Here is an 18,207-nt window from a genome sequence, read left to right on the forward strand (position 1 = left end):
GCTAGAACGATTAGGTGTTAACATATAAAATTCTTATACTACTTAGACGATTCAATATTTAGCATGGTGTTCATAATGGTCAATAAGTACAAAGATTATTTAGCTCTACTTTTAAGATGACCAGCTGCACCTTGAATTGAATGATAGTGTTAGTAGTTTAAAAATTATAATGTCATATTTACCATAACATATTAAATCTTTATGAGTGATATATTAAAATTAGTTTTTACTTCAAAACACTGGTAAAAATTTATAGAACTGCCATATGAGACTGGTATTTTTAATGATGTTTATGACTTCTAGAGGTGGTTCACTGTACATAATAAGGTTCCTTTCATCAGATGTCATCCAGCCTACCACAAGACATTTTACACTACTCGAGGTGGAACAGTTGATAAATAACAGGAGGAAATCGTTCTAATTAGCAATAAAAACTGCGTCATTGCAATAAAAACGTCTAGACTTTGACGTTTCAGTGACCGATGATGACGTTCTACTCAGAAGTATGGAGATATAAAAGAAGTTAGCCAACTTTGTGTGAGTTTCCAACATTAAATCGAAAACGTCGTGAATGATGAGTATATTACATCTTTGGGTCATATTTCTCTACATAGCATTTTGTAAAGTCTAAGGCAAAGAGAGTACAAATAGTGGTTGATAGCAACATATATAGGTACTTATTATTTACTTGATCTCACATCTTGTGAATTTTGGACAAAAAATATTCAGTAATAGAAGTAAATAACACACGACTAGAATGAACCAAAATTGCAACAAATGATACTATAACTAGGTGGCGTTCGCAGAGGCATCCACAAAATTGAGCGGAGTCATCAGGGTTCCATACTGATCTTCATAATTATTTTTACCTACAATAATTGTATGTAAAAAATAATTATTATTGTTACAAAAGTTATTTTCACATTTGCGTTGATTCAACCGTTTAAACCATAACCTATGTAACCAATATTACACGTTAATAATTTGTATAATCAATCAGAAGGTGATCGAAGACGAAGAAGCCGCCGAGTTTTGGCCAAAAATTGCTTTGCTTCTTAGTCGTCCTTGTTGATCTTGACAAAATCGAACTATGTGCTACGTAGCAGCATTTCGAACACATCATGAAATCCACAATTATTCAAGGAATCTATTGATATGTAAATTTTGTTAATGTGTATGGTTTACATTCAAACTTATGCATCATTTTTTTATAAAAGCTAATATTAAAAATTCTGTTTTTCTCAAGTAAGCTAATCACATAAACAATATCAACAAAGACACTATTATTTTACAAAGCTGTATGTTTTACCATGTAAATAAATAAACTTTGTTCGCATTAAAACACGTGGTTTTGTTATTATAAACCTCACAAAATTCATATATTAACTAAAGAACCCACGCTGCTCTGCAGCGTTAAAATGAATACCATATCTGAGAAATAATTAATTTTATGATTTTTTGATTGAGAAATACAGAATCTTGAACATAGCTAAATCAAACGATCATGAGCTCAAATTAAAGTATTGTTGATTCTTTACCTTGCGTTTGCTTAAAACTTGTGCAAATTGATTAACTAATAGCTTAAATAAAAGCCGTTTTTTCACTGAAGGTTCTTACACAAAAATATATAGGATTGTATAATTTATAATTGGCGAAATACATCTTAATTAAAGTAAGAATTCGAAAATAAATTAAATTTATGTGTTTTACTCGAGTAATACAGTAGATAAACATCTACCGATACTTGATGTGAAATCTGTGAGTGCATACTTTCAATTTGAGACCTCATTCTAACCATGAAAATCGGTCGGGTAGAAGAGTCAAACAAACTCGGAAAAGAATATCCAAATTGTTTAAATCATAAACTAATTCACAAACCAATTCATCCCTAATATAGGGGTTACTCAAAAATATTGCATAAGGTTTCTCTCAAGTAAGCCTAGAACAAGCCTCCAAATACAACTGATAATTTAGTTCGATGGACTCAAAGCAAAACATGTTTGTTTTATTATTCAAAATGGAACTGTCAATAACGTCCAAAACAAGATGTTAAGGCGTTTAGTATACGATTCAGGCTAGTGTCGCAATTTGATTATATTATTTATCATCTATACCGTTCCTGTTCTAATATCCGTGGAAAAAATTCTATCAGCTATTAAAATTGCTTGATCTACTTTATTCAAAAATCACCAGCTGATCTTATGCCTTTGTTTATGTGTCAATAACAATTATAAATAAATAAAAAACATTATTTCTATTTCTTCTCCTTCGTGATGTTCTATGACTTTCCTATGTTTCCATAGTTTGCAAATCGGTTCTTTTCAATGATAACTAAGAAATGCAGCACAGTGATAATTCAGTTTTCTGTTTAGTACATATTACAAATTATAGAGGCTCTTTCTCGCGTTTATTCATTGTAGTATTTACGTCAACCCAAATTCAAAAAGTAAATATTTCATTTCAACCAAGTCGGTAAATGTTTGTAGAAAACTGTTAAAATTAGCATATTTATTGTCTGTTAACAATTAACATATGTTCTTCTTCTCACTTTTAATTTTTGACAACAACTGCAGTTTTATAACAATTTGTGTTTCCCATGTTAATCTTGTGGAAAAGTTTGAAACTTTAAAAGGCTTCCCAGGCCCTCGCTCTCTAGTTATTTTCCTAAAAAGAAGGTTCATGCACAACTTCACGTTAAGACGGTGACACACTATCGATCTTTTCCCCGAACAAGACCCCGAACCGAGCAGTGAGAAGGGAGGTCAAAGGGAGCATGTTCGATAGTGTGTCAGGGGTCCGTTGGTCCGTACACCGATCCAGACGGTGAACAAGACATCAGGCCGAGCAGGGAGACGAGCGCTCTGGAGGCGGCTTTTTGGCGAAAGATCAAAGAAAAGATCGGTCCGATGTACGGAGTGAAGTACGATAGTGTGTCACGGTACATTTTTGCCCCGTACGCCGCGCCGTCGCGAGCGCCGCACCGAGCGGCCGACTGTGTTGAGTTATAATTTATTATGGCAATTAGACCCTTTAATTGGTAAAATAAATAAAGGTTGGGTAATATGTTGCCGTTATATATTATTACCATTTAAGATGTTATGTTGTGGTTTGTTTGGTCAAGGTTGAAAATGTACAAACCGTTAAAATTAATATAAACATTAATATTATTAAAGTCAATTAAAATTACCATTCTGTAACGTTATTTCAATGAATAAAACCAATAAAAATCAATACATATAACTAAGCATCCTTTCTAGAATATTTTATTTTTGCGACAAGTTTTTAAAAAGTGACTTTTAACGCGCTCTCACTCGCACACACTCTCCATCTCTCTCTAAACTCCCTTTTGCCACGTTTGGTAGAATTTGTCTGGTCTTGGTCTTGTTCGGGGTAATGTTCGGAGTGAAATTTTGCTGATATTTATCTCCCTTCTCCCTTCTCCCTGCTCGGGTTCGAGGCCTTGATCGGGGAGAAGATTGATAGTGTGTCACCGCCTTTATTCTCTTTCCAGTGACACCTAAAGTTGAAAACTGCTCTATTCCAAGCAACCACTGCGATTTCTAACTACACAGCGGGCGAATTAGAAACCGCAGCGGGAGGTCAACCGCTATCGCTATCGCTCTTGGTGCATAAACAGCCCCATTTTACTCAATGGTGTTAGAAATCGCTCCCGCTCTTGGTGCATAAACGGGGTCTAAAACATGTCAATCGGTCCAGTAGTTTCGGAGTAGTAATCGTCACAAAAACCTGCTTGCATATTAAATAAGTAAAGATATCTATTTTTGACATTTTAGTAATTAAACTATTTTTCCCGCCATCACGGGAAAGAAATTATTCACAGCTTTACAGCTGCACAGTGCCCACCTGCCTGGTAGAGGCAGGTGAGAGCCAATTACATATCACAAATGCAAAACAACTTTATAATCCCCTCCACAAAATATGGGACCTGGCAAAGCGACTACATGTTGCTCCCAACACACAATGGATTTCGCGCTATATGTGTTGTGCAAGCCGAAATTTACTCCAACTCAGGCACCGTAGTCCGGTCAACCACTGTTGCTGCCGGTGTATATCTGTAAGCCCGAGGTATGCGGTTTGGACTACTTAAGATTTTTTGATGCTGTTAATTTCCTATTTTTGAGCGGAGCAAAGTTCTTATACTAACCTCTTCTGGTTTTGTTTTACAATACTCCTCCTGAACGGCTGTTGCAATCTGCACTAAATTAAGCACAGTCATAATAACCAACCATGGTAAGGTAATACTGTAATAGTACAAATCAGGCCACAGGGTTTTCCCAAACATTAATAGAGTCAAGTAATCAAAGTAATTAATTAGTCATGGGCATGTTAAATACCACTTCCTTAACTGTCTTAAAATAAAATTGTTAACAAAATTCAAATAAACAGCAATCTGAAACATAATTCCACCTATTAGCTTGTGAACAACCTATATCGCAGTGGGAGTAACTACGATAATCAAACTACAAAACGGTGTGGTCTTTAGCTCTGTATACATCAACACACACGTACAACAGCCTTCAAAAACACGTACATCACTGCAAAACCTACTTTTTGGGTTAAGAGAGGTGCAAATTTGTTTATACGGTAAAAATAACACACTTATAATAATCCTTTGAAAAACAATGTACAATTACATATGAAAGTTATGCTGTGTGTAAAATCTTGGTTTGTATGTTATTTATTAAAATGAAATAGGCTTGGTAATCAAGTGTTAATATGTTACAACGGTAAATCGGAAATTTTGCTTGATTGTAAAAATTTTTTGAAGCATTGAAATGTTTCTATAGGATTTCCGATTACCTTAAACGCTTGGACATTGAAACGTCATTGCCTGATTGAACGTTACCGGTACGTTTAGAGTTAGCTACATATGATGAACATTTAATTAAAAACTTAAAAGCTATTGATGCTTAAGACGTGGTGTTGTTTCAAATAATATACATTTCCATCTCAAAGTCAATGTGACTATCTACTTTAAGACTCAGATTGGCTTTCAACAATACTGGCTACGTCTTAGTAACTAATAATAACTAACTAGTAATTAGTTTATCAATAGCTGCGTAATCTTAGTTTTTGCAGTAATGTGTAGTAATTAAGAATGACAAAGTATAATTAGCTATAATCAGTAAAAATCTAGTTATTTTGAGTAATCGACTGTGGGTACTGATAATCATAGACTTCAATGTTCACAATGTCCAGGTTATGTAAATCACAGCTGTATTTTCATGTTGAAACATGAATAAGTATCTTATTGCAAAAACTACGATATTTTTTTACAATGATACAATGGTTATTCGACCAATCAACAATAATTGCAAGATTAAACGTTGACACTAAAGTTTAGCTTCAATAGCAAATATTTAATCGTGTCAGGATTATAAGTATTGTTTGTTGTGGTTTTTCGTAATAAGTGTGTCCTATAAGTGTGTGCTTCAAACACTGAATGTGTTATTTTAACACTCTCAATATCAAATTAATCATACCTAACAATAACAACAGTACATCAATGTAAGGGTTGTCAAAAAATAGGATCTAATAAAGATACTCTTATTGCTCGTTTGAAACTTGTTACAATTCAATAAAATAGTATTTTCCTACAGTCACCTGACAAAGTTGGCTTTCTTGTACTGTTAATTGTACAGAAAGCTGCTAATTGCTGCATATTTATTTATACTTTGTCGTACGGTTTAAACTTTTTTGTACGGTTTATACTTTGGCGCACATCAGGATTCCGACCAAACAACATAAAACAGCGTGGTTTTGTTATGCACGTAATCCGTGTACGCTTCGAAAATAGGTTGGCAACACTTAAAGATAATAATACTAGGATCAGCTGATTGACTATCATACCTACGATTTAACCTGTCATTTCGTGTTTATAGTTTATGTTAATTTTCGTTCAACGCTTGGTTTGAACACAACCTGAAAGATGTATTATAAGTGGGCCTAACATGTTTAAAAAAATAATGAACTCAGTGAAAGTAATTGTGAATATAATGGTAGACCATAAATAGTAGAAACTGAAAACATGTTTCATTAAATTTGTTACCTATAAAAACCAAGAAAGAAGTATGAACGAACATACGAACTTTCTTCCTCTTGGCGCGTAGGTAAGAAAGTTACAGAACTGTCAGATAATGTTTTATTGTCATACTAGGTGAAACCCGTCGAAATCGACGGTTACTTTCAAAGCTTAGGCTAATTCATATAAATGCGATAAATTGAGTGAAATTATACATTTTTTGAGCATTAGCATTGTTTAAAGAGTAATAAGTTTAAAAACAATAATGATATTAATTGCGTTAGTTACCAAATATGTTTAGTCATACAATGAATAAAATATTTCCCATACGAATAAAATATTTCCTCATCGGAGTCATTATTAGTATGTTAACTGGTATCTCTTCTTTTGGAAGAACCTTTAAATAGTATTAAAATCGTATGGTGGATCTTTTGTAGTTAAAGACTTCCACGATTTCATCAGTGTAATAAAGATTAATCTATGATCTTATTTGAGAAAAAATATCTGTTTGTTGAGAAGACACGTTATATTGCAAAACATGACATGATACAGAAGAAAACCAATTTTAAAATCAGAAAATAACATTGCAAATACTTCTTTTGGACAATATTAGTAACTCCCAATCATCGATCTCTATAAATGTGTGTTGTTTAAAATACAATTTTAAAATCAACAGCTGTTTCATTAAAAAGTATTATCAACATGGCCAAATGTAAACAAATCTGTAAAGGGATCTTTAAAGGCTTCTGGGGCAGAGCCCTACGCAAATTTACTTCGTTTTTCTTTTGATAGCTCATCTACAGACCAAGACCTTTCTTTGGACACCTCTACCAAGTTTCTACCCAACCGTTCTCTCAAATTAGTGGAGACAAAGTTTCCAATTAAACATTTAGATTTTCCCATGTTAATCTTATGGGAGAAACCCCAACTTTGATGGAAGATCCTGCTCAAACTAATAAAGATATCAAAAAAACTAAAAACACTTTGCAAAACTACAGATCAGGGCAATTTTTTTGACACTTTAATAATTAAAATCGGTCCAAAAATGAGGGAGGAGTTCTGTTTACAAAAATCGGCTTATCGTATTATATATATAGATTTTGAAGAACAATCCACATGTTTATTTTGTATTCATACTGTACTGATTATTACTGTTTATACCTGTACTATTGAAAAGAAGAAACACAAAATTAATGCAATACTGTATTTACATCTAATTATTTGACTTTTTATATTTATAATGTGATTTCTATAACAATTTTCTTTATTTTAAAAGATATCTCCTTAATTTGTTAATCTTGCAAAGATTAGGAGGAAACGTCACGGTGTATATCCTAAATTTAAGAGTTCTATGGTGTAAGAACATGTAATATCAACATGTAATATCAGTTGACGGAAATCACTTTTCGTTTAACTGGCGCTTAGTTTAAACGTTCTGATCGAGCACATGATGTCGTCCAGTCAAGGTTAAATATGTACGTAAAAACCAAAGTCTACTCTACAACGCCGTGTACTCTGCCCACCTATTTCTGCAAAGGTAAACACATGAAACAAACTCAAAACATGGTACAACCTCAAAACTGAAACTAGAGCTCAGTTGCAATAGCAAATTATTGAGCAGAGCTCTTATACTCTTATGCATTTCGTAATACGCAAACTCCTCCTAAACGGCTGAAGCAATCGTTTACAAATTTTGCATGGTGGTAAAGACCATATCGGTGAGTTCCAACATAGCGTTAAAAAACGCCATGTTGGCATCCCGTGTTTTTATTTAACGTCAATATGGTGTTATAAAAAAATCTCTCAGGAATCCGTCCCACGGGCCCTCACAACTCCAGCACTATAGCCCGGTCAACCACTGTTGCTGCCGGCGTTTATATTTGTAAGGTCCAGGTGTGTGGTCCTGTATATTTATTATTTTTGAGCGGAACAAAGCTCTTATACTACACTTCTGGTTTAGTTTTACAATACTCCTCTTGAACGGTTGGAGCAATTTGCACGAAATTAAGCGCAGATATTGGAAAGGTATAAATCAGTAATAGTAAAAATCGGGCCACAGGGCTTTTCCCAACTTTAATAGTAATCAAAGTAACGGTAAGTAAGTATCATAGTAATCAAGTAATCAAGTAATCAACATAATCAATTAGTCACGCGACATGTTAAATGCCACTTCCTTAACCGTCTCAAAAATAATATTGTTAACAAAATTCAAATAAACAGCAATCTGACACATACTTTCATCCAGAGTTTTACAATACTCCTCTTGAACGGTTGGAGCAATCTGCACGAAATTAAGCGCAGATATTGGAAAGGTATAAATCAGTAATAGTAAAAATCTGGCCACAGGGCTTTTCCCAACTTTAATAGCGTAGTCAAGTAATCAAGTAATCAACATAATCAATTAGTCACGCGACATGTTAAATACCACTTCCTTAACCGTCTCAAAAATAATATTGTTAACAAAATTCAAATAAACAGCAATCTGACACATACTTTCATCCAGACCGCCGACTAGCTCCGAACAAGCCTCTCACACGAAGTATACGACGACGCGCAACATAACGCTACGATTTTATTACGAAGGTTAGCTACGTTTATTTTCCGTTATAACTTACGCATACTCATCTGCCACTTATGTTACCCGCTCCAAATTAGATTTTCAATATCTAGATTTTAGTAACTTAGTTTCGCCGACTCGTATAAATCCCCACCAGTTCCTACCTGCCAGTGAAATAGCGGTGGATATATTTCGGTTTGTTTGGATCAATTAGCTACGAAAGTACATTTGTTCCGTTCGCTTAACGAATAATTGTTACGTACGTTTATTTGAGTTAATTCGTTGTTTTAATACCCCGAGACTCGTCATCTGAGTTCTAAACCCCGTTGTTTTTTTGTTTTTTTTTTGGCGGGTGAAAGTACCAAGTCTTAAGAGTAGGTTGATTCGAACAATCAGCTACGAATATTAATATAAAATTGGTTTTAAACCATATCGCGATAAATTCTCCGTTCGATTATATTAATTAGACCCCGACAACTCTGTAGGAATTTTTATTCTAGATTTTGTTCATTCGATCGTGGAATTTTTATTAATTTTACTAGAGCTTTTAGTTAATTATTTTAAGGTTTAATACGGGTATCCATATCACATTGACTTAAGATTGAATACTAGTCGACCCTACAGAGCCATTCAAAAGTTAGGCAAAATGATCCAAAACACTTTGAAGAAGGTGAGCGTCTGCAGGATTTCCTGAGCGCTTCTAGAGCTCTGAATCTTCGCTTAAATTTTAATAAATTGATCAGTCAAAGCCATGGCAACTTCGTATCGTCCTCTGGATTTTTTTCTCGGCTCCCTCTGAGCACTCCAGGGAAGAAATTTGAGTGTGGCCTTGTGTGAACCTCGACGTAAACATCTGGTAGCTCAAAGATGCATTGTCTCATATGGGTGTCAAATTTTCACAATACAAACAAACCTTTCTGTTTTTCAGACTAGAACCGGAAATTGATGAGCTGGAATGATGTTGAAATACTTTTGATTCAAACAGGAGCAGCATATTAACTTGACAACTGTATCTACTTTTGTTTCTGATTTCAGCTTACCTTAATTTTAAATATTCCACAATGGTCCAACATTACCCTTAAACAATACATTTCTCTTTGCTTACACCGCTAGGTGGGCATCAGTACTAGTAATATTATAATAGTACAGTTTCAATAGTGTATTTTTAAGGTAATCTTACAACATATTGGATACTCACTATAGTTAAACCATCTTGGAGTTTTGAAATCATACTAACGATTAAGCATCATAACACCATCTACATCTTTAAAAGCAGTGACCAGTTATTAGCCCTGCTGTTTTTTTTAATACTATTTGGACAGTTAGGAATGGTGGGATGAGATGAAAGCTCATTAACTCAAGGTTAGCATATTGTGCTAGTATGAAACACTTGCATTAGCGAAATGCATTTGTTTTAGTGTTTACCGTCCACTAAAAACCAGTTTGCTGACCACTTAGACCAGTAAAATTAGTAAAAAAATTTGCCGTGCCTTTAAATAATTCTCGTCGGTTGTTTTTAACATTGGATACAAGAATTATTATTTGTTATGGACTACAGCAAGTAGATATGTATAAAATAAAATAAAAAATATAATTTTTTTTGTGATTGGTAAGGATTAAACCCGCAAACCTCTTAGATCATAGACTCACGCTACTCCCACTACGATAACAATATCATACCAAAAATCAACATATTACTCCAACTGTAAATTAAACGTTTTGGTGATTGGTAAGGATCGAACCCGTGAACTTCTGGCTCATACACAGTCTCATCCACAGCCAACTACTAGGAAGAAACATAAATTCAGACCAGTCATCATCCCAAGAGTACATAACATCTACGAAATGTAAATTTAACATCCAACATTTGGTGGCCTTTACAAAGGCCATTTTTTATGCTCGACGGTAAAGTTCCACTTAAGCCTTCTTTCAGTTGTTTTTAACATTGGATACATGAATTATCATTTGTTTTGCATTTGTTATGGACTACAGCAAGTAGATATGTATAAAAAAAATATAATTTTTTTTGTGATTGGTAAGGATCGAACCCGCAAACCTCTTAGATCAACGACTCAAGCTACTCCCACTACGATACAATATCATACCAAAAATCAACATATTACTCCAACTGTAAATTAAACGATTGGTGATTAGTAAGGATCGAACCCGTGAACTTCTGGCTCATACACAGTCTCATACACAGCCAACTACTAGGAAGAAACATAAATTCAGACCACCCATCATCCCATTTTTTTTTTTTTTTTTTTTTTTTTTTTTTTTTTAACAAAGGTTCAGGCCGGAGCCCTACGTCCTTCGTTGATGCTGGAGAGCCTATCCTCCCCTTCTCGTGGCTGCGTCCGCCTTTGGAGGCATGCATGCCGGTCTGGCTGGGGACAAAATTGTCCCGTTGCGGGCAGCCCAAGCTGCCTACGATCGCTGGTCTATCAGCCGCGAAGTCAGGTCCGCTAGCGTCTTCACTATGGCCATGACCTGGGCGAGGACCTTGTTGATCTCCACAAGGGTCGTCTTGGCGTCTACGTCGGTGGAAGACGAAGACTCTGTCGTGGCTGCCGTCTCAGGGGCAGCATCCGAAGCGGGCGAGGTGCGAGGAATCCGTGGGCGAATCTTCGCAGGACTAGCAGGGGCTGGCTCTGCTGACTCTGACGGCCTCTTCTCCGCCTTCCTCGTTGTCGTTGTCGTGGGCTTTTGTACTTCCCCATCTTGTTGCGGCCGGCGGTTCTTGGGGTTCCGCGGCGGCCTCTTCCTCCTCCTCTTTGACGGGCTGGCATCACCCTCTGACGTTGGAGCATTGACTGACTCCGCTGGTACAGCAGCCGGTGTTGGCCGGGAAGGCTTCGCACGTGGCTGTTGTGGAGGCGTAGTCCGCTTCTCAGGCCTCGGGATGGCAGCAGACTTGGCGGTAGCGAAGGCCGGGCAGCCTCGCCAGTTCGCTTGGTGACTCCCACCGCAGTTGCAGCACTTTCGGTCCTTGTAGGCGACGGTGCAGTTGAGCTTGCTGTGGTTCTCGCCGCATGTGACACAGCGACGAGGGCGACCACAGTTGGCAGAACCATGGCCGTATCCCTGGCAGACGTAGCACTGGGGTGGCCCTGGTGGTCTCCTGTAGCTGGCAACATGGATCCGAACGTGGAACAGGTCCAACAAACGGTATATCGCAGCAGCAGGTCTCGTGTCCTTTCCCTCTCTCTCGAAGTCTCGAACGAAGGTGACGAGGAACTTGTTTGAGCGCCCGAAGCGGGAGCTCAGTCGGGAGGCCTGGGACACCTCGAAGTTCTTGTCGGCCAAGGCGTTGGTCAGGTCTGGCTCGGTGACGTAGGCAGGGAGTCCGCTGATGACGACTTTTAGGTTTCGGCCTCCCCCGCACGAGAACGTGTGGAAGGGGACCTTTTCCTTGAGCAACCACCGTTGTAACTTCCTGAAGTTGTCGATCGTCGTGGTCCGCACCCTGAAGAATTTGCCACGGGCAAGGGCAACGATGTCACCGTCGACCAGGGCTCGTAGCTTCTCGGCGAGGGCAGGCCACTCCGGCGTCATCTCGATGAAAAACGGTGGAGGGGTCTTCTCGTGGGGCGAACCAGTTTCTAGTTGCGGTGTCCCGCAGTCGCTCGGGGCTTTGTGGCCTTGAGAAAGGCCGTTCGGCGGGTCGGGAGGCTTCTTCGCAGAGGGGGTGGCGGCCGTTGGCTGGGCCGCAGGTCGCTTCGCCGCAACTGTTCCGAAGGTTCTCTTCCCCATGGTCCGGAAGATGTCGTTCATGATACTCAGGAGCTCCGCGATGTTGTCACCTCGGAGTCTGGCAGTCGAATGCCATCATCCCAAGAGTACATAACACCTACGAAATGTAAATTTAACATCGAACATTGGTGGCCTTTACAAAGGCCATTTTTTATATCCAACTGTAAAGTTCCACTTAAGCCTTCTTTCAGTTGTTTTTAACATTGGATACATGAATTATCATTTGTTTGCATTTGTTATGGACTACAGCAAGTAGATATGTATAAAATAAAAGAAAAAAAAATATAATTTTTTTTTTGATTGGTAAGGATCGAACCCGCAAACCTCTTAGATCAACGACTCACGCTACTCCCACTACGATACAATATCATACAAAAAATCAACATATTACTCCAACTGTAAATTAAACGTTTTGGTGATTGGTAAGGATCGAACCCGTGAACTTCTGGCTCATACACAGTCTCATACACAGTCAACTACTAGGAAGAAACATAAATTCAGACCAAGTCCAAGTCCAAGTTCATATGATTGTGGCGACTAGCGCCACGTCTGGGGGAAGTGCCTGCTCGCTGGGAGCATATACTTCCGGTCTGCTGTGGGTCCAAGCCCTGGTAGCTCAGCTACCTGTAGACGTCAACGTCGTTCTGGGAGTTAGTCGTCGATCCGGGGGCGAAGCTGGGGAACATCCTCAGCGACCAGGTCCCTGATGTGTTCCCACGGAGAGTCATCCGCCGTCTCTTCAAGTCTCGCTCGAAGGCCGTCTACGAAGTCTCGGAGAGTTGTCACTGCCGTGGAGTCCCTGATGACGGAGTTCCTCACGTACCAGGGTGAATCTGTCGCCTGCCGAAGAGCCTTGCTCTGGACGACGAGCAGCCTCCGTCTAGCGGTTCTGCAGGTGAGGTGGTACCATGCAGGGGCTGCGTACGTGAGGACAGGTCGAAGCAGGGCCGTGTAGAGTCTGACTCTTGCAGCCGTCGACAACTTCCGTGACTTGAGCAGCGGGCGGATGGCGCCAAGACCTTTCCTGGCGAGGTCGCAGACCCTCTCGACGTGGGGAGTCAGGGTGAGTCGCTGATCCAGCAGGACGCCGAGGTACTTCACCCGGCGCTTCCATGGGATGTCGGCCCCGTCTAGGTGGAGGTGTTGACCATCGTCCTGCCTCCTCGACCTCGTGAAGGAGATGGCCTCACTCTTGTCAGCGTTGACTTTGACTCGCCACTTCGTCAGCCACGGCAGCAACAGGTCCAGCTGTCGCTGGACATACACCCTGGACATCCTCAGGTTGGCGGAGGTGGCAGTGAAGAGCGCATCATCTGCATAGAGCGAGAGCTGCACTCTCGGCGCCAGGGGTATGTCATTGGTGTACCACAGGTAGAGTATCGGCCCGAGAACCGACCCCTGTGGCACACCCGAAGAGACTGGCCGTGGTGTGGAGGTCGCCCGTCCAACGGAGACCCTGAAGCGGCGAGCGGTCAGGTAGCTCTTGACGAGCCTGTAGATCGAGCCGGGTAGAGGGGAGGACGCCAGCTTGTAGAGAAGTCCCTCGTGCCAGACCCGGTCGAAGGCTTTGCTCACGTCGATCAGGACTGAGGTCGAGTGGTGCTTCCGTTCCATCGCTCCAGCGATGGTGTTGAGGACCCGCCGCAGCTGGAGGGTGGTGGAGTGGCCCCGCCTGAAGCCGTACTGCTCAGTCCTGATCGAAGAGAAGAACTCCTCGGGGAATCTCGCCAGGATGATCCGCTCCAGCATCTTGGAGAGCACAGGCAGGAGGGAGATCGGCCTGTGGTTCTCGGGGAAGATGTGGTCCTTGCCGGGCTTGGGGATGAGGATGACGTTCGCCAACTTCCAGGTGTCAGGGAAGTGGGCCAGCCTCACGCAGGAGTTGAAGAGACAGGTGATCACAACAATCACCCAAGCCGGCAGGTTCTTCAGTGCTGGAGTCCCGAGGGAGTCCGGTCCAGGGGCCTTCTTCGGACGGAGTCGAGCGATGTGGCCCTTCACCTCGCTGACGGTCACGTGGGGGATGTCCTCTTCGTCGGAGTCCGGCTCGTAGGTCTCTACGAAGTCGTCCACAACCTCGCAGAAGTCTTCGTCGTAGACGTCCGGGTGTGGGGAAAACTGGTCTTCCAGCGAGTCTGCGAAGGTCTCTGCACGGTCTTCGGGCGAGTAGACGAGCCCGCGTCCCCCATGCAGCGGCCTGTTGTGGGTCTTCGTGCCGCGCAGAGCCTTGGCGATCTTCCAGATCCCGTCGTTGGTGTCAGCCTGGCCCTCGACGAAGTCCTCCCACTCCTGGGACCGATGCTCAGCCAGCAGTCGGGAGCACCTCCTGGCCTGCCGGTTGAAGTCCGCCTTCGCTCGAGGGCAGCGGGACTGTTTGTACGCCCTCCTCAGGCGACGTCGCAGGGTGATCTCCTCCCGCAGCCCCTGGGGAAGTGGTGGGGGGGCTCTCGGGTCAACGTCAGAGCTGGCGGCAACCACAGTGTCCTGCAGCAGCGTTGACAGGTCCAGGACTTGCTGGTCGAGCTCCTCTGCCGTCTCAGGTGGCGGGGGAGGCGGTCGAGGGGCGTTGGCCAGGAGGTTGGCGAACTTCGCCCAGTTCACCCTCTTCCTGCGGACTGGAGGGCGGTCGGGGACTCCTCCCTGTGGCAGATCGATGATCACCGGGACGTGGTCGGAGGAGAGGTCGGAGACGACGAAGACTTCGACTGGGCCATCGAACGAGCCAGCCAGACCGATGTCCAGGATGTCAGGCGGGTGTCCAGCACGGGGGTAGTGTGTGGGGTCGGCCGGGGCAACCACGTTGATGTGAGGGTGGGCAGTGAGGTAGCGCCTGAGAGCGGCTCCAGTGAAGTTGCCTCTCCTGCAACCCCAGTCTAGGTGCTTCGCGTTGAGGTCGCCTGCCAGAAGCGCCGGGGTGCCGGGGGGCAGCAGCATGTCCAGGAGTCCGGGGTCGAGGCGTCTCGCTGGGGGGTTGTAGGCAGAGGAGACTTCCAGCTCTGCACCGTCATGCTGGAGGGCGATGGTCGTCACTTCGATGCCGGGCGGGAGGTTCCTGACGATCGGCCTGTGGGTGACCCGACGATGAACCAGTATCGCCGAGCCACCACTGGGACGTTGTTGCAGAGGCCTGTCTGTCCGGTGAGTGTAGTAGTTTCGGACGTTGAACCTGTCCCCACCGCGCAGATGCGTCTCCTGGATGAGGGCAACGTCAACGTCCATGTCAGTGAGGAGTTGTGTCAGCTCGTAGCGTCTGTCGGCAAGCCCGTCGGCGTTCCACGTGAGGATGCGAAGTCTACGCATGATGTTGGGTCAACTGGTCAACAAGTCGCTCGACGACGACCAACATGCTCCTCAGCGTGGAGATGAGTTGAGCCAGCTCAGACTGCTGCGACGGGCTCTTAGACGACTGGGCCGGGGTTGAGGCCGGCTCGATAGGCTGGGCAGGGCGGCTGGGCTGCGGGGCAGGGCTGCTGGGCTGCGGGGCTGGGCTGCTGGGCTGCGGGGCTGGGCTGCTGGGCTGCTGGGCAGGGCCGCTGGGCTGGCGAGGTGGGACTTCCAGGCGAGGGCGGGGAGTTCGCCTCACTCGAGGGTTCGGGGTCTCGGCCGGGGCGGCGGACTGCTCCACAGGAGGGGTGGGTGTTCGGGGTCTCGGGCCGGAAGCTCTGCCGCGGTTGTCCGGGTTCCGAGGAGCTCGACGACGTCTTCTGCGCTGAGTCCGGAAGCCCTCGTCATCGACCTCGGGAGCCCCAGGCGCCTCTTCGTCCACTGGGTCAGGTCTCGGAGCCGGTGGGTCGATCCGGCGCGGTTGACGGCCCGACGGTGCCGTGGACGATTTCGCCGCAGCCGCGTACGAAGCCCGTTGCAGATTCTTGTAGCAAGTGCAGCCCCTGTAGTTGGCAGTGTGGGCCTCACCACAGTTGCAGCACTTCGCCTGGGCTGCTGGCTCCTTGGGGCACTCGGTCGCTGGATGGGTGTCACCGCAGCGGACACAGCGGACCTGGCGGTGGCACTGGCCCGATCCGTGGCCGAAGCCCTGGCAACGGTGGCATTGAATGGGTCCGTTGGGCCGCTTGTACTGCCGTACTTCCACCTTGCAGTAAAAGGCTCGCCTTATTTCATAAACAGTGGACGGCAGGGAGTATCCTTCCGTCCTGCGGATCGTGAGGAGCCAGAGACCAGTCGGCATTCCTCGACGAGTCTTCATCATTTTCACTTCGGATATGTCGAAGTCGTGAAATTCCGCCATAATCTCATCTGGTGCTAGCGTCGGCGGCAGGCCCTTTACCACCACCTTGAGCAGCCGCTCGGTGCGTAGGGCGAAGGTGTGGAACGGTACTCGCTCTTGCTGCAGATACCGCTGGACGGCACGGAAGTGGGGCACAGTGTCCACCCTGATCCGCAGATTTTTCCCCGTGCATGAGGCGTCGAATTGGCCACCAACCAGTTGGCCGATGGCGACGGCGTGGGCAGGCCAGCTCCGCGGCATGTCCAGGAGGATAGGCGGAGGCCGTGGCTCGTTCCGCGCCGGGGCCGGATCATCCTCCATGTCGGAGTCAGCGGGTGTCTGGAAGGTGTCTCGGCCGGTTTTGCGGGCCTTCCGCTCGGCAGGAGGAGTCGGAGACGCTCGCCTCTTGTTGGTGGTCTGGTGGCCTTGAGAAACGCCGTTTTCTCCAGACGACGGGCAGGGGTTCGCCTGGCAACTGTTCCCCTCGCCGCCAGTGAAGACGAACGGGCCTCCGCCAGGGGTGGCAGTGGCGCTCCGTTGGTCGACACCCGCTCGGGTCACCGCAGCAGCGGTCTTCCCCCAGGCACTGATCTCCGTCCCCGTGAGGGGAAGTCCCGGGGGGGTGGAGTTGCTGGGCCGGGCGGCGACAGAGTTAGAAGGCCGGGCGGCGGCTAGGCCGGGGTGGGCTCCGCCGGGGGCTGGAGACATCTGGTGGCCTTGACTAAGGCCGTTTTCCTGGTCCGCGGGTGGTTGTGAAGCGAAGCTCCACACAGAAGCTGGGGGTCGGTCCGTATCCGAAGTCGAGTCCGTGGGCGATTGCAGGGTCGTAGTCGGGCCCGACGCGCGAGGCAGGGCTGCAGAGCCAGAAGGCAAAGCAGCGGGCGCATCGGGGTGGCCTTGTAAAAGGCCGTTTTGCGGCAGGTCGCAGCTCACAGTGAGAAACGTCACCGGAGGGGTCCCTGAAGTTCCGCCTGTATCCTCTTCTTCCATCACGAGTTAGAGATGTCCAATCTGTGCTGCGCTCCGAGGTGTTGCTCCTTCGAAGGTTGGCGATCGAATGTGAATTCAGTCCAAGTCCAAGTCGTATATGATTGTGGCGACTAGCGCCACGTCTTGGGGAAGTGCCTGCTCGCTGGGAGCATATACTTCCGGTCTGCTGTGGGTCCAAGCCCTGGTAGCTCAGCTACCTGTAGACGTCAACGTCGTTCTGGGAGTTAGTCGTCGATCCGGGGGCGAAGCTGGGGAACATCCTCAGCGACCAGGTCCCTGATGTGTTCCCACGGAGAGTCATCCGCCGTCTCTTCAAGTCTAGCTCGAAGGCCGTCGACGAAGTCTCGGAGAGTTGTCACTGCTGTGGAGTCCCTGATGACGGAGTTCCTCACGTACCAGGGTGAATCTGTCGCCTGCCGAAGAGCCTTGCTCTGGACGACGAGCAGCCTCCGTCTAGCGGTTCTGCAGGTGAGGTGGTACCATGCAGGGGCTGCGTACGTGAGGACAGGCCGAAGCAGGGCCGTGTAGAGTCGGACTCTTGCAGCCGTCGACAACTTCCGTGACCTGAGCAGCGGGCGGATGGCGCCAAGACCTTTCCTGGCGAGGTCGCAGACCCTCTCGACGTGGGGAGTCAGGGTG

This window comes from Macrosteles quadrilineatus, unplaced genomic scaffold, assembly GCF_028750875.1.
Source record: "Macrosteles quadrilineatus isolate MER2022 unplaced genomic scaffold, UCM_ALF_1.0 Scaffold_1__1_contigs__length_201487025, whole genome shotgun sequence".
Taxonomy (NCBI): domain Eukaryota; kingdom Metazoa; phylum Arthropoda; class Insecta; order Hemiptera; family Cicadellidae; genus Macrosteles; species Macrosteles quadrilineatus.